Here is a 21,601-nt window from a genome sequence, read left to right as displayed (position 1 = left end):
TTGCTGACTGACAAATATTCCAAACCTCAGATCAACCCTCCCACTTGCGTCATGTCCCAATCTCAGTCACAAGCAACACACACAACGCAGTCACACTTTCCTTCAGTGACATTAATGTCGAGCTGTTTTCCAGGTTGAATGCAACTGTGAACAAATTTGAATCAAAGAAGTTGCCTTTGAAATATCAGGACTGAATTTCTGCACAAGGAGGAACAGCCATTCCAAACTCACATCCTTCACAAGGCTGTGACGAAAATTCATCACATAATTTGAATTCTCACTTAAAGTTCAGTAGACACAGATGGAAGTGATTGATAAGGTAACTAAGACATCACAAATGTGAAACAAGGCTCTACTGGGAATTGAACCCAGGATCTCCTGTTTACAAGACAGGTGCTTTAACCAACTAAGCTACAGAGCCAGATGTTGTTAAAGTTAATATCAGAGGAGTGCACTATTTATTCTCATATAATAACAATATCATAGCAAAATACAGCAGATGCAGGAAATCTCAAATAAAAACAAGAAATGCTGGAAATACTCATCAGGTCTGGCAGCAGCTGTGCAGAGAGAAGCAGAGTTAACGTTTCAGGTCAATGACCCTTCTTCAGACCCTTCTATATATTCTCATCCCACTTCTCCACAGGTCACAACATATATTTTAACTTTTCCCACTTCCTGAAACAGTCAATCATTTACTGTATTCTTCCCAGAATAGAAGACACTGACCATGTTTCTTTAATGAACAGCAAAATTATCAGTTTATTACAGAACAAGTTTTAACTAGTCATGAAATAAAGCATAAATACACAGGTAGAAATTTTAAAAGTTCCCTTTTTACCTTAACCAACATTGAAAGCCCCTTTCTTCCCACAGCCCCACACATGCACACATACATACACCGGTTAACTGGAAAAAAAAGAATTATTTTTTACAATTCTGAGTTCTGTTAAAGACAAAAACAACACTTGGGCTGATTACTTGTTCATTCCTGAAGAAAACAGCAGATGAGATATGTTGTTCCAAAACTGGCATACAGTCTAACTTCTGAGTGTGCGTAGACAGGTCACTAGGGTCTTTTAGAACAGTTTTTTAGAGGCAGTGTTGAAAATTAATTTTAGCAGGCTTTCTTCAAAGACAGGAGAAGAGATGAATTGACACAGTGAAGTTCTCAGGGTCTTTTAAAGATTTGCTGCAAAACAACGTGGGTTGTGATCTTCTCTCCTTCCTTGACACTTCTTCAGGCTAACTTTATCAGCTGCTCACTCCAGAAGGTAAAACACAATGACTGCTACAAATAAAAGCTTGTGATTGTTCTGCCCTCTTCGGTGAGTGCTGCTGCTGCCGGGTTTGTCCAATCAAGAGGCGCAACTGACTTCTCTGTCCACATTTCCCCCTGTTACCAGGGTTTCTGTTCGACATTCAACTTGAGTCATGTGACAACCAGTAAACATAGTTGCCAAATTAATACTTTCAGTACCCTCTTGAAAAAGAACTGGTCTGACATTTATTAAGTTTGACGATGAATTCCTCAAAAAAAATTTCACAAAAAAAAAATCAAAATCACTTCCATAACATCATGTACTTTCCCTGAGCTACAGGTTATTGCAAGTCTCTCTGGCTGTGTTTATTTTTGTTGATTTTGCACTCAGGTTCTTTCTGAATCCATGTGTTTGCAGAACTTTGTCAGTGAGAAACATGGAGATATGCTTAAAGATTTCCCTGCAAATTATTAATATCTCCGTCTTTCTCCGAACTTTGTAGAAACACATTAATGTGGGAATCACACACATCAGGCCATCAAACCTCTCCGTTAAACATTGAAAGGTGACAGTGTTTATTGTGACGGGGTTCCATTTATTCAGACACATCTGGTATAAAAGTGCTCAAGAAATGATTCACACAGGTAATGTATTTGTATATTATGTGCATGACATAATGACGCAAATAAACAATTCCTTGCACTTGCCACGCTTGGTGTATATTTTCTCTGCTGATGCCCCCTGAATATATTGGAGAAAATGGTGATGAGGATGAGATAAAAGTCCGTAAATATAGGCAGCAAACAGCAGCAGGGACTGCAGTGAACAGGATCAGCTAGCTCCTGGTGACCTACCTGCTCGGATGGTTGAGATTTTAGGTGGATTGTGTGAAGCCTGGGCCACAGAATGTCTCTTCAGTTGAATGAGATACCGCAGGGTCTTCCTGTGCATCTGATTCAAATTGCTTATTTGGGACAATATGGCTGCACACATATGGGATACATCGGAAGGTGAGGAACTTATGAGAGGGCTTGAGAACCATTCAGTTCATATATTGAAAGAATGGACATGTTTTTCAGAGCTAATAACATTTTGGAATTTGAAGGTGAAAGTGCAGAGGTCAAGACTCAGAATAAGGCAATTCTTGAGGGCAAGAAAGCTATTTTGCCAATGGAAATTAGCCTGGAAGTGTATGACCAGCTAACAAAGCTTCCTGCTCCCATCAAGGCAAAAGATGTGCCATTCAAAACAATCATCACCAAGTTGGAGGAACATTTCAACCCGAAGCCACTAGAGATCACGGCAAGCTAGAAATTTGGAAGCAGAAATCAGAAAAGTAGTGAAACAGTTGGTGAGTACATTGTGGCATGAAGAATTTATCACTACATTGCAACTTTGGCATATTCTTAGACCGTGCATTATGAGACAGATTTGTGCTTATATTGGTGGATGAGAAAAGATACTAAACACACAAAATCTCACATTCGAGCTCGCATGTAAGATTGCTCTTTCCATGGAGATTGCATCAAAGAATGCTCGAGAATTTCATCCTGTGCCAGTGATTGTAACACACTTCAGGGGAACTTAAAAAAACTGGTAAAATGCGCTTTCACATGGCAGATAAAATTTACACAGAGAATTGTGAAGAGATACAATTTGGGAGGAAGAATAAGGAGAGGCCATATAAATGAAATGTTACAATTCTAAAGTGGGTGCCGGAACAGAGAGACAATGTACACCAATCTTAGAAGGTTTGAAAAGGCTTCAAAGAGCAAACAGGACACTTGGCTTTATTAACAGAGACATATAGTAAAAGCAAATAAGTTATGATAAACCTTTATAAAATACTGGGTCTGAATGGCCTACTCCTGTACCTCCACAGAAAGCTTCCATTCCAGGTTTGCACACTCTCGTCAGGATCACGCTCCACAGATCCCGCCACTCCAGGCTCGGACGCCCTCTTCACGATCACTTTCCATAGATCCCACCACTCCACGCATGGATATCTCCCTCATGATCAGATCATCGGTCCTTAGTCCTGCCACATCCAGTCATGAATGATGGTGGACAATTAAATAACTAACCAGATGAGGAGGCTCCAAAAAATCCCCATCCTCAATGATGGTGGAGCCAAAGCTGAATCATTTACAACCATCTTCCATCAGAAATTGCTCAGTGGATGATTCATCTCGGCCTCCTGAGGTCCCCAGCATCACAGTTTCCAGTCTTCAGCCAATTTGATTCACTCCACATGATAGCAAGAAACAACTGAAGTCACTCGATACAGCAATGACAATAGGCCCTAACAACATCCCGGCTCTAGTACTGAAGACTTGTGCTCCAGAACTAGCTGCGCTCTCAGCCACACTGTTCCAGTTGAGCTGCAACACAGGCATTTACCCAACAATGTGGAAAATTGCCCAAGTGTGCCCACTCCATAAAAAAAAAGCAGGACAAATCCAATCTGACCAATTACCACCCCATCAGTCTCCTATCAATCATCAGCAAAGTGATGGAAGATGTCATCAACAGTGCTATCAAGCACCAGACACTTAGCAATAATCTGCTCATCAATGCTCAGTTTAGGTTCTGCCAGGGTTCCTCGACTCCAGGCAAATACTTGGCAGGTAGAGTATAATGTGGGAAAATGTGAGGTTATCCACTTTGGTAAGAAGAATGGAAAAGCAAAATATTATTTAAATTGTGAGAGACTACAGAATGCTGCGTTATAGAAGGATCTGGGTGTCCTCGTACATGAATCACAAAAAGTTACCATGCAGGTACAGCAAATAATTAGGAAGGCAAATGGAATGTTGCCCTTTATTTCAAGGGGGATGGAGTATAAAAGTAGAGAAGTCTTGCTGCAAATGCACAGGGTGTTGGTGAATACACACCTGGAGTACTGTGTACAGTTTTGGTCTCCTTATTTAAGGAGGGATATACTTGCATTGGAGGCAGCTCAGAGAAGATTCACTGGATTGATGCCTGTGATGAAGTGGTTGTCTTATATGGAGAGTTGATCAGGTTGGACCTATACTCATTGGAGTTAAGAAAAATGATAGGTGATCGTATTGAGACATATAAGATTTTGAGGGGGCTTGACAGGGTGGATGCTGAGAGGATGTTTCCCCTCATGGTGGAATTTAGAACTAGGGGACACAGTTTCAGAATAATGGTCTTCCATTTCAGAAGGAAATGAGGAGGAATTTCTTCTCTCAGAGAGTCATTAATCTTTGGAATTATCTACCACAGAGAGTAGTGGAGGCTGGGTCATTGCATGTCTTCAAGAATGAGTTTGACAGATTTTTATCCACAAGGAAGTCAAGGGTTATGGGGGGCAGGCAACAAAGTGGGGTTGAGGCCATGATCAGGTCAGCCATGATCCTATTGAATGGTGGAGCAGGCTCGAGGGGCCAAATGGCCTACTACTGCTAATATTTCTTCTGTTCTTATTTTTTATTGCAGCTTGGTTCAAACAGACACAAAAGAGTGGAGTTCTAGAGGAGAGGTGAGAGTGATTACCCTTGAGTGAGTGTGGCATCAAGGATCCCGAGCAAAATTGAAGTCAATGAGAATCAGGGGGAAAACTCTCCACTTGGTGGAGTCATACCTCGCACAAAGCAAGATGGTTGCGGTTAGTGGAGGCCAATCATCTCAGCCCAGGACATTGCCTCAGGAGTTTCTCAGGGTAGTGTCCTCAGCCCAAACATCCTCAGCTGTTTCATTGATCACTTTCCCTTCAACATAAGTCAGAAGTGGGAATGTTCGCTGATGACTCACAACTCCTCAGATACTGAAGCAGTCTGTGCCCACAAGCAGCGAGACCTGTACAAACTTCAGGCTTGAGCTGATAAGTGACAAGCAACCTTCTGGCCACACAAGTGCTCAGCAGTGAACATCTCGATTGAGAGAGAATCAAACCATCTACCTTTTGATATTCAGCAGCATAATCATCACTGAATCCCCCACCATCAACATCTTGGGGGTTACCATTGACCAGAAACTAAACTGGACCAGTCACACCTATGCTGCAGCTATAAGTGCAGGTCAGAGATTAGGAATTCTGCAGCAAGTATCTTGCCTCCTGACACCTCAAATCCTGTCCACCATGTACAAGGCACAAGTCAGGAGTGGGATGGAATACATCCCACTCAACAACACTCAAGAAGCTCAACACCATCCAGGAGAAAGCAGCCCACTTGATCGGCACCTCACCCGCCACCTTAAACATTCACTTCCTCCACCACCAGTACACAGTGGCTGCAGTGTGTACCATCTCCATATGCACTGCAGTATCTCGCCAAGTATCCTTCAACAGCACCTTCCAAACCCGTGACCACTACCACCTCGAAGGACAAGGGCAGCAGATGCATGGGAACTCGCCATCTGCAGGTTCCCCTCGAAGTCACTCACCATCCTGACATGGAACTATATCGCCATTTCTTCACTGTTGTTGGGTCACAATCCTGGAACTCCCTCCCCAATAGCACTGTGGGTGTTCCTACACCATATGGACTGTAGCAGTTCAAAAAGGCAGCTCACCACCACATTCTCAACGGCAATAGGAATGGGTAATAAATGCTAGACTTATCAGCGATACTTGCGCCCATTAATGAATAGAAAACAAATCACTCTCCACAGATTCCCCACAATCTGGGCTTGGACATTTACTTCAGGAGCACAGAGCTTTATATAACTGCAACATGAGTTCCAATCTTCATATTCCATTCACTTTTCACATTATGTTTCTGCCAGTCCACTAGCTTTTAGTGATTCAGTACTCGGGTCTCTGCGCAGTTTCTATCATCTCACCACTTAACAAAAAACACTCTGATCTATCTTTCGTAGGTACTAGATGACCCCTCATTTTAAACTCCATCTGCCAAAACATTGCTCACTCACTTAATCTATCAAGAAGATTTGAAAATAAATTTCTTGCCAAAGGATAATGTTCTGCTTCTGCTCCCTCGCCATTTGCTTTTCCCGTTAGTCGTTCACTTGGTGTAAATCCAGAGAAAGTAAAGATGGAAGGAAGGAAGGAGGGGAGGGAAAATCCTGCTCCGTTTCGTGATCCCTATTTGATCTTCATTCCAGTCCAATTTGGGTGAAGAATTCCAATTGTCTGTCTCAATTTTAATAAAGTATAAACAATTCTGGAACCACCGTCAAGATACTGACAAGAACAGGTTTCCAGGCCGACTTTACATTGAAGCTGCAAACAAGAATGCAACAGGAATTTGATAAACTAACGGCAAGGATGGGATTCAAACCCACGCGTGCACAGCACAATGGTTTAGTAGTCCATCGCCTTAACCTCTCAGCCACCACGGCATCTGGCAAGTAATAGAAGCACAACCGTCACCTTCACACAGATCCTGACTGTGCAGCCAGCTGTGTAATGATGGAAATGTAGCTTCTGAAAGGAAATGAAATTTCCATCACATCAGGTCATGGCCTGTTGGGAATGGAGCGGTGTGAAACATTTCCAGACCATGTCCAACACGTTTCTACTCAGTGTGAAAACCCACCACGGAAAGACTGGAACATACAATCATTTGATCACAGCATGATTAACATCACTCAGACACCTGAACCATTAGGTCACTGACGAAGTCATGACGACTTCGAATTTCTCATGAAATGACAACTGAACTAACTGACTGGAAGAATTGCTTCAACTCCACGTGATCAGCGAGGCACAGCCTCAGCCGACTTGTCAGGCGGTGTAAACAGATATCACTGCTTCTGATCTTCACCAGAACAGAGAGTGAGATGTAACATTGATCATCAAACAGACTGTGAGAGAATACAACAGAATAAAACACATGGAGAGACACTGTGGAATAACAAATAGATTTGATTGGAATGTTGAATTTTGATTTGAATGGATAAAACAGCAGAAACAGCAGATTAAATTGGGATTCTCATTATTATATTGATCTGGGACAGAAAAGAGAAACTGATGGAAAGAAGGGAAGAAGGAAGAATGGAATTGTTCAGTTTTTTCACTCGTCCATCAAATCTGGATAAACAAAAGTTGCAAAAGTTGCAAATGCTGCCAAAACCTTGGATCGAAGGATGTCCCAACTGTTTAACTGTCTCCTCACTGGGGGATTTCAATCAGTGAGTAATATTATTCTCTATTTTTTTTGTTAAATGAACCCAGAACTGTAACTTGGAATTAATATCTGTGTTCCGACTCCTGAATAATAAAATTGTGAGTTTCTTGATATTATCTGGACACATTTCCTGCTGAAAGAACTAAGAACTCTTTTCTAATTTACACAATACTATATACACACTCATCAAGCCTCCTCAGCAAGCATCCTTGGTGCTGCTCTCTCTTCTCTCAAACCTCATCCCATGTGACTGTTACATCATCACTCTGACAGTGGGAGAGGTTGATCCCACTGTCTTCAGCATTAACCCTTTACATCCTTATACGACACTGTGAATAAAAAAAAAATGGTTAGAGGGAACTTCCTTCATTTATCGAAACACCAACAGCTGCCAGTTGTGAACCAACTCAAACCCATCAGAGAGAGAGAGAGAGAGAGAGAGAGAGAGAGAGACTGTCAGAGAACTTCCTGCATCCAGTCCTGACCCTGTCACGCTCAGCAGTTGCTCACCCAGACCCCACTCTCATCAACACTGAACATTGTCACTGAGACCCTTCAAATAATGTTTATAAAAGGCAGAAAAATTCAAAGTTCATCGCAGCTGGATTGATTGAAACTAAGTTTAATATCTTCTTACCACTAGGTAACCACATGAGAAAGTCCTTCAATCATTAGCATAAATTATCAGCTGTAAGAATGTTTGTCATTGGGTTGAATCATTTCTGTGAGAGGAATGTTCCAGCATCATAAACCAGGGGAACGTGTTGACTGAGCTGTGTCTTCATCTCTTCTGGACAGTTCACCCTTCATTCTGCTCTGATTCACTTTCCCAAAGCGGATCTACAGATTCTCAAATCTGGAGACTGGGTTTTCTTATTCGGTTCCTTTTGATTTTTCTTGCTCCTGAATGATAATATATTCCAACCTTGGATCAACCTTGCGTTGTGTCCCAGTCTCGGTTAAAAGCGACACATAATGGCACCAACACTCTGAAACATACAACATGGTCACACTCTGCTTCAGTGAGATTAATGTTGAGGCGGTTTCACTTCAAATGCAATTGTGAACAAATTTCTCTCGTGGAAATTGTGGGTGATTTGAGTATTTGCACTGAATTTCTGTGCAAGGAGGGACAGTTTCAAACAGCCATTCCCAAATCACTTCTTTCACAAAGACAAAGACTAAGACTGTGCTTTCTTAGCGTGTCACTCAACTTCACAAACAAATTTGAACTCGAAGTTCAGGGGAAGACAGAGATGTGAATGATTGACAGAGTAATCTTTAAATCATAACTTTCCGTTTCTTCACTGCAGTGAGGCTTTGTTGGGGTTTGAAGTTAGGTTCTGCTGTTTATTAGACAGAGGCTTTAACCAACTAAGCTACAGGGCAAAATCTCGAACACACCCTTTCCTGGAGTTACAGGTTATTGCAGGACTATCTGTCTCTGGGTTCTTTCTGAATCCACAAGTTTGCAGATCTTTGTGAGTGAGAGACATGGAGATATGCTTCAAAGATTTCCCTGTAAATTATTCATATCTCCATCTTTTCCTGAACTTTGAACAAACACATTACTGTGGGAATCACACACATCTGGCCCTCACATTCATCCGCTAAACATTGAAAGGTGACAGTGTTTATTGTGAGGGGATCCATTTATTCAGACACATCTTGATCGGGACGTGTTTCACACGTGTAATGTTTTTGTATATTATGTTTATGATGTAATATTGTAAATAAACATTTCCTTGCACTTGTCGCATTTGATGTCCATTTTCTCTGCTGATGCCCCCTGAATATATTGGAGAAAATGGTGATGAGAATGAGATAAAAGTCTGTAAATATAGGCAGCAAACAGCAGCAGGGACTGCAGTGAACAAGAACAGCTAGCTCCTGGTGACCTACCTGCTCAGATGGTGGAGATTTTAAGTGGATTGTGTGAAGCCTGTGCGACAGACTGTCTCCTCAGTTGAATGAGATGCCCTAGGGTAAAGCATGGCTACCCAACCCGACTCCGACCAGACCGGATGACATGTGTCAGGTTCGGGTCGGGTCTCTCTTCCGTGTCCGGCATTCGGGTTCGTGACGGGTTGGGCTGGAGGCGGACACAGTGCTGCCTTGCTCAGGGAGGGAACTTCTGCATGATTCCGCAGGAATAGCCAGCTTTCGGAATGGAGGATCACAATATTTGGACAAGGTATGTTTGATATCATTAACTTTATTATGGTAGTCGGGTCGGTTCAGGTCGGGTGCGGGAAAAAAATCAAAGGACTCGGGCCCGGGTCAGGTTCAGGTTGGATGTGGTCAGGTCGGACCGGGTCGGGTTTCAATTTCATAAACGAGCAGGCCTTTACCGCAGGGTCTTAGTGTGCATCAGATTCAAAGTGATTATTTGGGACAATATGGCTGCACCCAAGGGATACATCAGAAGGCTAGGAACTTATGAGAGGGCTCGAGAACCATTCAGTTCATATATTGAAAGAATGGACATGTTTTTCAGAGCTAATAACATTTTGGAACTTGAAGGTGAAAGTGAAGAGGTCGAGACTCAGAATAAGGCAATTCTTGAGGGCAAGAAAGTAATTTTGCGAATGGAAATTATCCTGGAAGTGTATGACATGCTAACAAATCTTCCTGCTCCCATCAAGGCAAAAGATGTGAATTCAAAACAATCATCACCAAGTTGGAGGAACATTTTAACCCTAAGCCACTAGAGATCACGGCAAGCTAGAAATTTGGAACCAGAAAGCAGAAAAGTAGTGAAATAGTTGGTGAGTACATTGTGGAACTGAAGAATTTATCACTACATTGCAACTTTGGCACATTCTTAGACCGTACATTACGAGACAGATTTGTGCTTATATTGGTGGATGAGAAAAGATACTAAACACGCAAAATCCTACATTTCAGCTGGCGTGTAAGATTGCTCTCTCCATGGAGATTGCATCAAAGAATGCTGGGGAATTTCGTCTTATGCCAGTGACAGTAACACACTTCAGGAGAAGATAAAGAAACTGTCAAAATGGGCTTTCACATGGCAGATAAAATTTTACACAGAGAAGTGTAAAGTGATAAAGTTTGGGAGGAAGAATGAGACAATGTGCACCAATCTTAGAAGGTTTGAAAATGTTCCTAAAAGCAAACAGGACACTTGGCTTTATTCATAGAGGCATAGAGTAAAAGCAAATAAGTTATACTAAACCTTTATAAAACACTGGGGCCGAATGGCCTACTCCTGCACCTCCACAGAAAGCTTCCACTCCAGGCTCGGACACCCTCTTCAGGATCACTCTCCATACATCCTGCCACTCCACGCACGGATATCTCCCTCAGGATCAGATCACAGCTCCACAGTCCTGCCACATCCAGTCGTGAATGGTGGTGGATAATTTAATAACTAACAAGATGAGGAGGCTCCAAAAACACCCACATCCTCAATGATGGTGGAGCCGAGCACGTCAGTGCAAAAGGCAAAACTGAAGCATTTGCAACCATCTTCAGTCAGAAATATTAAGTGGATTTGATCTGTGCTAATTTCAGCTCCTCATGCTCGCTGGTGCCTTGATTCTCTGGTGCTAATTTCAGAGTAAATCATGCAGCTTGACAATTGGAGCCAAAGAAAAAGACACAGGAGAGGTTGAAAGTGCCAAAACCTGGGATTGAACCAAGAACTGTGATTTTTAGTGCAATGCAAATCCAGCTGATCTATTTCAGCCACACACTAAAACCAGCCTTCGCTCATTGCTTTGGAAGACGATATTTACATTCAAGTGTTTGTCAAAATTTACAGAACACAACATGAGTAATATTTCCCATTGTTTTCTCAGCACTGATGGAATGTGACGCGGGAGACAGCCAGAAGTCCCACTGATCCACACTTACCCAGAGCTGAGAGTGAAATGAGATAAAGTTCAATCTTTAGCAACGAGACGCTGGAGAGACGTAAGAGTCCTGAATCAAGGAGAGACTTTCTGATATAGTAAAAGCAAAATACTGCATATGCTGGAAATCTGAAATAAAAACAAAGGTGCTGGAAATACTCAGCAGGTCTGGCAGCATCTGTGGAGAGAGAAACAGAGTTAAAGTTTCAAGTCTGTGACCTTTCATCAGAACTGCCAAAGGTTAGAAAAGAATTGGGTTTTAAACAAGTGAAGGAGAGGGGCCTGTGGGAGAGAACAAAGGGGAAGGTGTTTGATAGGGCAGAGGGCAGGAAAGATTAAATAACAAAGTTGTCCTGGGACAAAGGCAAAGAGTTCGTTAATGTTTGTGGTCAAAGACAAAGCATTTGTCCAGAGAGAGTGTTAATAGCAGAATAATGAGCAGCTCTGACTACATGAAAAACAGGCACATGGTTTTAAACACACTGTGTTTTGTGCTCCCCCTTTTGTGAATCCTTGTTCACAGCTTTCCAATTATAATGCAAAGAAATGAACACAAACAGGCTTTCTTTGGTTTAAAGAAGAAAAGTGAAACTTATTAAACTTGCTTAAACGTTAATACGGTTCATGCCTACAGATATACGATGCACACATGCTAGCATGCACACGTGATATACAGATGCAGCTAGGGACAGAAAAAATAAAAGATAAAGTGGAACAGTTTGAGGTAATATCTTGTTACTGTGCTTCGAGCTCACGGTATAGCACTTTTGTAGGTAATTCTTGCATTTCGTAGGGCCCAGTATTCTACTTAAACCTTGTACATGTTGGATACTTTTCTCTCTTTGAGATTCACATGTTTTCACAAGGTTCAGTTCTGTGGGAAAGAGATGGAGGCAGGCAGGACTGGAGAGGGTCTGCCCCATCTGGGAGCACATGGTGTTCTGAGTTCAAATCTGTGGCAAGTTCAAAAAACCAACAGCCAACTAGTCATGTGACTAAAACTGGTCTTACCACTTCTGCTGTGTATTGGGGAAGCAAAAGACTGCGTCCCTTTGTTTCAATACTGTTTGTTACTATGCAAATTTCTTTCCAGTCAGGCGCTTGCAATTTTAAGTTTTAATGTTCATGTGGCAAAAATCATGTGTGCCTCAGTCTTGGCAGGTGGGGTGGGGCGGTTTGCCTGACACCAGTCATGTTCTGAAGTTATTGAACTCAAGGTTCAGTCCACAAGGCTGTAGAGTGACGAATCGAAAGATCAGGTGCTGTTCCTCGAGCTTGCGTTGATGTTCACTGGAACACTGGAGCAGGCCAAAGACAGAAATGTTGACATGAGAGCAGGGGGAAGTGTTGAAATGGCAAGCAACCAGAAGCTCAGGGTCATGCTTTCGGACTGAGTGGAGGTGTTCCACAAAGCGGTCAGCTAATCTGCGTTTGGTCTCCCCAATTTAGAGAAGACCGCATTGGGAACAGAAAATACAGTACACTAAATTGAAAGAAGTACAAGTAAATCGCTGCTTCACCTGAAAGGGGTGTTTGGGGCCTTGGATAGTGAGGAGAGAGGAGGTAAAAGGGAAGCTATTACACTTCCTGCGATTGAATGGGAAGGTGCCGTGGGAAGGGGACGAGGTATTGGGGATAATGGAGGAGTGGACCAGAGTGTTGCGGAGGGAACGATCCTTTCGGAATGCTGACAGGGGAGGGGAAGATGCATTTGGTGGTGGCATCACGCTGGAGGTGGTGGAAATGGCGGAGGATAATCCTTTGGATGTGGAGGCAGGTGGGGTGGAAAGTAAGGACAAGGGGAAACCCGTGGCGTTTCTGGGAGGGATGGGAAGAGGGGAGGGCAGATGTGTGGGAAATGGACCAGACACACTCCTTGAACTCTCTGCTGACGAAGTCTGAAAAAGGGAAGAACAACCACACAACAAGGGTCTCAAAGCGAAGACCCTGGGATTAAAAGTCTCATTCTCTACCAACTCAACTAACAAGGCCTGATACAGTACTTCCACTCTGTCTGTTATTGGACGGATGCAGCTGTTGGCACCACCCCAAGGGCGGGCGTTTGTTCCACCAACCATGAAGAAGCTTCCTATCAATTCCCAAAATTATCATCTCCAACAAGAGAGAATCTAACTATCTCCCCTTGACATTCAATGGCATTATCATTGCTGAATCCCTCACTATCAACATCCTGGGGGTTGCCAATGAACAGAAACTGAATTGGAACAGCCATATAAATACCATAGCTTCAAGAGCAGGTCAGAGGCTGGGAATTCTACTGTGAATCACTCACCTCCTGTCCACCATCTCCAAGACACAAGTCAGGAGTGTGATGAAAGGCTCCTCACTTGCCTGGATGAGTGCAGCTCCAACAACACCAAAGAAGCTCAACACCATCCAGGACAAAGCAGCTCACTTGACCAGCACTCCATCCACCACGACCTCGACCACCTAGAAGGACATTGGATGAATGGCAACACCACCATCTGCAAGTTCCCCTCCAAGCTACACACCATCCTGTCTTGGAACTATATCATGATTCCCTCACTGTCACTGGATCAACATCCTGGAACTCCCTTCCTAACAGCAGGTATTGCGATGGCTCAAAAAGGCAGCTCACCACCACCTTCCCAACGGCAATTAGGGATGGGCAATAAATGCTGGCTTTGCCAGCAATGCCCACATCCCATGAAAGAATAAAAACGAGATTTGCCACAATGGTAGCAGGGTGAGGGATTTCAGTTATGTGGAGAGATTGGAGAAGCTGGGGTTGTTCTCCTTGCAGCAGAGAAAGCTCAGAAGAGATTTGACACATTTGTTCAAAATCATTTTAAATAAGGCAAAACTGTTTCCAGTGGTAAAAGGGTCAGTAAGCAGAGGACACAGATATCAGGTGATTGGCAGAAGAACCAGAGGTGACATGAAGAACCATTTTTTCCACAGTAATGTGTTGTGATAAAGAAAGAAAAGACTTGCATTTATATAGCACCTTTCAAGACCACTGGATATATCAAAGCACTTTGTAAACAATGAAATACTTTTGAAGTGTAATCACTGTTGTAATGTCAGAAATGCAGCAGCTAATACCCAAAAACAGCAATGTGATAATGACCAACTGATCTGATTGAGGGGCAAATATTGATCACAACACCAGGGAGAATTGCTCTTCACTTGTTTGAAATTGCAACATGGGATCTTTTACATTCACCCAAACATGCAGACCAGGTCTTGGCTTAACATCACACCTGAAAGGCAGCACCTTCAACACCGTCAGTGCTGTACTGGAGTGTCAGCTGTGATATCTGAACCCAGAAGCTTGTGATTTCGAGCTGAGTGTGACCGACTGAGCTACAGCTTTTACCTGAGTCTCAATCCTTCTACCAACAGTTTCTCACTATCAAGTCTGTCACGACCCCTCATGATTGTGAACACCTCTATCAAATCTCCTCTCTAAGGAGAACAACCCCAGCTTCTCCAATCTATCCACATAACTGAAATCCTAACCACACGTTGCAGAAAGGAATTTTTCCTCATGTTCCTTCTGGTTTTGTGAGTCACCTTAAATCTATAACTTACGTTATGGACTGTTCAGCAGTTAGAAACAGTTCCTCAGTATTTACTCTACCTCAAACCTTCAAGGAAGCTCTGCAAAGTAACTGAAAATCAAGTTGTCAGAAGTGGGATTTGAGCACATGCCTCCAGTGAAAGCTGCAACCTGAACAGAGAAGCTGAAACCGCTCAGTCACCTCAACTGTTCAGACCTTTTTGACCTCGTCATCACTTCCGTACTTTGAATGGTTCACTCAGTTCTGGAACTTATTCAATGTTACTGGAATGCTCAGTGATTGGGATATTAACTCCCCCGCGTTTTCCTGAGCTTGTTCTCGGTGTATGGGGATGTTTGTCCTGGGCTGTGGAATCTTGCATCCCTGTAATGGACATTAACCCACTGATTGAATCTGTATTCACTGCTTTCTGCTGGTGCTGGGTAATTGTGGGGCCGGAATGTTGCTGCTTGTCCCGGCCTCACTCACTCTGGGAAAGAGTGAATAATTGATGCGTCTGTTTCTGTATCTGAAATGTGACTTCGATCTGCTGTTATTAACCAAGGCAGCACTGCAGCAGGATACGTTAATAATCTCTCACTAATCAACTGCAAACAGTCAGAATGTGTAACTTTGAGCAGCACTTTCTGCACCGTCAGGGCTGGAAAGTTGAGGGAGGGAGAGACACTGTCAGTATCTGAGTGCACACAGCACTGTACAGAGAAAGAGCCAATATACCGGGGCTGAGACACAGTGCATCTTTTCACATTTAATCACAATAATATCCGGAGTCAGGAACTGAAAAGGATGAAAAAACAAATAGCAAGAGCAAAAATAAGAAAACTAAGCTATTATAGATTAGCTGATAAGCTTTCACTGTGTTACCTGGTAGTCTACAGTTTTATATTCAATGCTTTCTCCACTGTGGCCAGGGAATGGTTTCTTCTCAAGGGCTGAATATTAACAAAACTTCTTAGAATTTAAATCTTTTAAAATTAATTCCATGGAGCTAATGGGAAAAAGTCAAATAACTGCACCAATTATAGGAGAGCTGGTTGGTGATGACGTGGATGTGTCTGCAGTGTACAGGACCAGACTGTTTCTATAGATTCACAATAAACGTTCCATCTTTATTTATAACAGTGAAACTGATAGTGGACAATGGCTATTCTGGTTGCAGAAACCTGGAGATTTAACTCATTAACACCCTGCTTTCGGGTAATTTAGAAAGAACAACACCCAGCTCTGTCAGTTAGTGTGTTTGTTTGTTCACCCACAATTTGTTGGTTTCAGCACATAAAAGGATGAGGCTTTATTAACTTAAACTCTTCTACATCTGCTGTATTACTCTTGCTGTTGATTCTTCGAAGAAAAGGTTAATCAAGACTTTCTTTGTGAAATCTATGCTGACTGTGCTTTATTATATTTTCATTTTCATATGTATTTTCTACTTTTGGTCATTATTGTCATTTTTTATTGATTTTATTTTTATTTATTGCATTTATTGCCCATCCCTAATTCCATGGAGAAAGTGGTGGTGAGCTGCCTTCTTCAACCACTGCAGTCGATGTGATGCTGTTCGGAAGGGAGTTCCAGGATTTTGACCCATCAACAGTAAGGGAACAGTGATATAGTTCCAATTCAGGATGTTGCATGGCTTCGAGGGGAACTTGCAGGTGGTGGTGTTCCCATGCATCTGCTGCCCTTGTCCTTCGAGGGAGTAGAAGTCACGGGTTTGGAAGGTGCTGTCTAAGGAGGCTTGCTGCCTTGCTGCAGTGCATCTTGTGGATGGTGCACACTGCTGCCACAGTGCATCGGTGATGGAGAGAGTGAATATTGTGAATGAGGTGCCAATCAAGTGGGCTGCTTTGTCCTGGATGGCGTTGAGCTTCTGAAGTGTTGTTGGAGCTGCACCTATCCAGGCAAGTGGAGAGTATTCCATCACACTCCTGACTTGTGCCTTGTCGATAGTGGACGGGCTTTGGGGAGTCAGGAGGTGAGTCAGGAGATTCAGCAAACGTAATGCTGTTGAACGTCAAGGGGAGATGGTTAGGTTCTCTCTTGTTTGAGATGGTCATTGCCTGGCACTTGTGTGACTCGAATGTGAAATATCCTTATTGTAGGGTATTGTATTGTACTGCACAGTGACAACACATGGAAAGTCCTTCATTGGCTGGAAAAGGCTTTGCAAGGTCCTGTGAAATGCATGTGTTGCTTTTTCCATTGTTATCAGTGTCATTTTGATCAAAAGATAGAATTCGTGAGCACAAAGTTTAAATCAATGTTGATTCAAATAATGTAAAAGCATCTATATTCTTGCACTGTACTTAATAATCACCATCTTCCTATCCTTACAGAGTACAATGTTTTTGACCCTGAAATTGATTCCACAATCTCAGTCCCTCAGACAATTTCAGCCCAGTTCTGATGAAAGATCACAGATCTGAAACGTTAACTCTGTTTCTCTCTCCACAGATGCTGCCAGACCTGCTGAGTATTTCCAGCATTTTCTGTTTTTATTTCAGATTTCCAGTATCTGCAGTATTTTGCTCCTGTGTTACTTTGAAAGTTAAAACTGACCCACCTGTCTACAATTCACACTGGGGTCTCCCAAGAAATGATTCTGTATAATGTTGATGTAATGAATACAGACTCTGAGCACAGAGCTTCCTGTGTGAAATTGGGGATATGAAAACCAGCAGACTCTGCAGGAATTTCCACTGGGAGCACAAATTCACAAAATCTACCTTTTATATATCGATTCATTTTGATTGTCCTTCTGGAAAATTATTTTGAAACAATTTAAACTTCAACCCACAGCTCCATGACTGGGTCAATTATGAGGTCATCCTCTGACAGGTCATGTGACAGCTGGAGCCTCAAGACATCAGAACCAGATTTGTGACTGGATTAAAACCCGGAATCCTGTCATAATGGCTTTTCAAATAAAGCTGTTGCTGTTTGAAAACACAGCAGTTAAACTTTCTGCCTGACCATGAGGGGAGCTGGGGAGAAATTTACAAAACTCAATCCTTCAACAAAATAGTTCGAAAACCATTAATATAGAAATCATGTGAGGATTCATATGCAGTAGAGAAACAAGCAGAATACAGAAAGTACAAAGGACAGCTGAAAAGGGAAATGAGATCAGCAAGAGAGTGTGTGAGAAAAGATTAGTGGGTCACATAACTGGGAACACTGAAGTCTTTTACCAACATATGGACAGTCAATGAAAGGGTGGGTCAATTAGGAGATCCTGTGGAGGCAGAGGGTGTGCCTGAGGCACTAATTAAGTACATTGCATCTGTCACAAAACAAGCAGATTGTGCAAATGTCACACAGTAAAGGAGGAGGATGTGGAGAAATTGGAGGGGATGAAAATAGATAAAGAGGAGATAATTACAAGGTTGGCAGTGCTCACAGTAGAAAAGTCACCCGGTCTGGATGGGCTGCATCCTGGGTTGCTGATGGAAGTAAGGGTGGAAATAGTGGAGACTTGAGCCACAATCTTTCAATCCCCCTTTCCATGGGAATGATGCCAGAGGACTGGAGGATGCAGGTAAGCTTGGGTAGTTCGATCTCAGTTTAACTTGACCATTTTTATAATGTATCTGTTGTAATAACTAATAAGGTCAAGGAAGCCATTTTACAATTAACACATGACCAAAGGAGCCATTTTGTGTTCAGTACTAACGTTTATATCCTGTATAATTAATGAGTAGCTACCCATCATGAAACAGATGATTGTAAAGGTAATGAACCTTGATTGAGTTATAAATAATGAATCAATAATCATTTTAGAGAGAATGGGTTTTCATTTAAAGTTAGTTCAATCTAATTACTGTGAGTTTCTGTGTCTGTGTGGGAAAGGGCAGTTTCAGTGAAATTTATTCAATCAATGGACCTTTCTAGGACACCTGATAAAACCCATGGTCTGGTACATCGTGACCTTTAAGAGTCTCGATTTAATGAATTGGAAACTTGTTTCAGATCAGATTGGGAGACAGTGTGAAACCACTCCATTGTACTCATGTCTGAGATTCTGAGGACAGGTGACTGTTAGTGGAAGACATCATTAAGAACTTATTAAATGTACCTAGCAACAGCTTGGACCAAATATTATTTTACAAGGTGGTGTGATGGCCATCCAGGGGTTAAAAGTAGGGATTTTGTAAGGTTTCAGTGTGCAGGAACACGAGAAGATCTCAGGGGTAAAGGCTCAGATCATCAACCAAGTTCTCCACCTGATGAGGGATCTAGGCTGGACAAAGATGACCGTGACACTCTGAGACCAAGCTCGACCAGTCCACACACCTGCTCGAGCAGTAAAGTTATGTTGTCCAAGTTTGTTAAAGATAATTTTGCTTTCAATTATTAAGTACTATTTTACTCTCAATAAAAGTTCTGGACTTACTAATCAAGTATCCTACTTTAATTGGTTAAAGTCATGCCCAAAGAGATTGTCCACAATAGACTTTCCAGAATTAAAAGATACATCTGCAAGGATTGCTAATTTTACAGCCCTGTTTAAAAAGAGAGATAAACCCAGGAACTACAGACCAGTTAGTCTAATGTCAGTGATGGGGAATCTTTTAGAGACAAATATCCAGGAGAAAAATAACTGTCAATTGGTAGAACATGGCCTAATAAATGACAGCCAGTACAGATTGGTAAACAGAAGATTGTGTCTGAATTAATTAATTAATTTCTTTGATGACGTTTCAGAGAGAGTTGACCAGGGTAGTGGGGTTGATGGTGTGTGTCTGGACTTCAAAACTGTGTTTGAAAAAGTACCATAAAATAGACTTGTGAACAAAATTCGAGCAGATGGGATTAGAGGGGGCAGTGGCAGCATAGATACAAAATTGGCTGAGGGACAGAAAGCATAAAGTAGGGTGAATGCTTGTTTTTCAGAATGGAGGGACTAATCCAGGAATGTCACTGTTGTTGCAGTATGTGCAGTGTCTGACCCTGAGCTGTCCCAGGGAGGGGGCTGTTTGTGATGTTCCTGTGGGGTGTATTATCATCAGGGTATCTCCCTGAGCTGTCACATGGATGGGGCAGTGTGTGATATCCTTGTGCATGTCATGCAGGCCCACTGGCGTGTGGTTCCATCCTGATGCCAAGAAACAGAGCCCCATCTATGGGCAAAATGTCTCACTTCCCTGTGGATGGTTTGAGAGAGAAGAAGGCTTAGGGAGTAAACCTGGACAGTAAATCCGGAGTGGAGTCCCATAGGCGGTTACCTGTTACTTATCAGGTAGTTTTCCAGCAACTCCTACAGCAGAGCAATACCAAACAGTACTGTTTTTTTCCTTTCCTTTGGACAATACTAGCAATGCTGAGAGGGGGTCCTGATGCTCAGGGTCTCCATACTATTTGCCCAGGCCTGTGCCCTGGAGAGGACACTCCAGCTTTGTGGTTAAACATTAGCACAACACGGGAAGAAACAGTTACTGATTGTAAGCTCTCACTCAATTGGTGTAGAGTATGAGCCCCAGGGGTTACTTCTGACAGAGGGAGAGATCATCATGTCTCATTGGATAGCTACCACCCACTCAGTTAACTGCTGTCCTGCCACGACCTACTTGCTTCAATGGGTGCTTGGAGCTTAGAGAGTCATCTCTCAACAGGCGGTTCGATAATCAATGCACCAGGCAAGACAAACTTAGCAAAGAAGACACCAGTCCTTCGCATCGCAAGCTGGAATGTGAGGACCATGTGTCCTGGCCTTACTGACAACCTTCTGCAGGTTGATGACACACACAAGACAGCTGTGATCGACAAAGAACTCACAAGGCTCAATGTGGACATTGCTGTGCTGCAAGAAACTAGACTCGTTCAAAGTGGATCCCTCAAAGAGAAACACTACACCTTCTTCTGGCAGGGGAAAGCCCAAGAGGCAACTCGTGGGTTTCACAGTAAAAAACACGCTACTTGCAATGAGTGAACACCCACAGTAGGCTCTGAGAGACTTCATACTCTTCACTTGTCAACAAGCGTGGGCCCAGTTAATCTCATGTGCATCTATGTCCCGACACTCACCTCCACCCCAGATGTCAAGGATCAATTCTATGAGACACTTGACGCTGCCATCAGTAGAATTCTCAGCACTGAGGGACTGTACCTTCTAGGAGACTTCAACGCAAGTGTGGGCACTGACTATAGCTTGGCCAACAAGCATAGGGCACCAGGGGATTGGCAAGATGATCAAAAATGGACAGAGGTTGCTGGATCTATGCTGTCACCATGGACTCTGTGTGACAAACAGCTACTTCCAGTTCAAGCTGTGCCACAAGGTGTCCTGGAGCCATCCAAGATCACGCCACTGGCACCAGCTAGAACTTAACATCACCAGACGTACCACCCTCAGAAGTGTCCTCATCACTCACAGCTATCACAGCGCTGACTGTGACACTGACCACTCCCTAGTGCGTAGCAAGGTCAGGCTTCAGCTAAGTAAGCTTCACCCATCCAAGAAGAAAGGTCCTTCATGGATCAACACTTGCCGAACCACTGATCCACAAAGGACCCAGGAGTTCCTCAACATCCTTGATCAGGCTCTTTCAGAAAACACCCAAGGCCTTAGTGCGGTGTCAAAGTGGAATCATCTGCACGCCACCATCTATAACTCTGCACGGGAAAAGAGCTGGGAGGAATGCTGACTGGTTTGAGGCTTATTGGACTGAAATGGAGTCAGTTACTGTAACTAAGAAGAGAGCCCTCATGAACTACAAACCGGCCCAAGTAAACAAACTCTAGACGCTGTCAGAACTACCAGAAACAAGTCTCTGCAG

At 42.9% G+C, this 21,601-nt stretch overlaps 1 non-coding gene across 1 annotated transcript; it reads right to left on the bottom strand.

Moving 5' to 3' along the window:
- Nucleotides 1-347: 347 nt before the first annotated feature.
- Nucleotides 348-421, bottom strand: trnat-ugu (transfer RNA threonine (anticodon UGU)). Its single transcript has one exon. It is a non-coding gene; the product is annotated as a tRNA-Thr (tRNA).
- Nucleotides 422-21,601: the final 21,180 nt, after the last annotated feature.

Source organism: Heterodontus francisci, chromosome 28 (genome assembly GCF_036365525.1).
Source record: "Heterodontus francisci isolate sHetFra1 chromosome 28, sHetFra1.hap1, whole genome shotgun sequence".
Classification (NCBI taxonomy): domain Eukaryota; kingdom Metazoa; phylum Chordata; class Chondrichthyes; order Heterodontiformes; family Heterodontidae; genus Heterodontus; species Heterodontus francisci.
The sequence above is the reverse complement of the archived record's forward strand: the minus strand, read 5'-3'. Positions and strand labels throughout refer to the sequence as shown.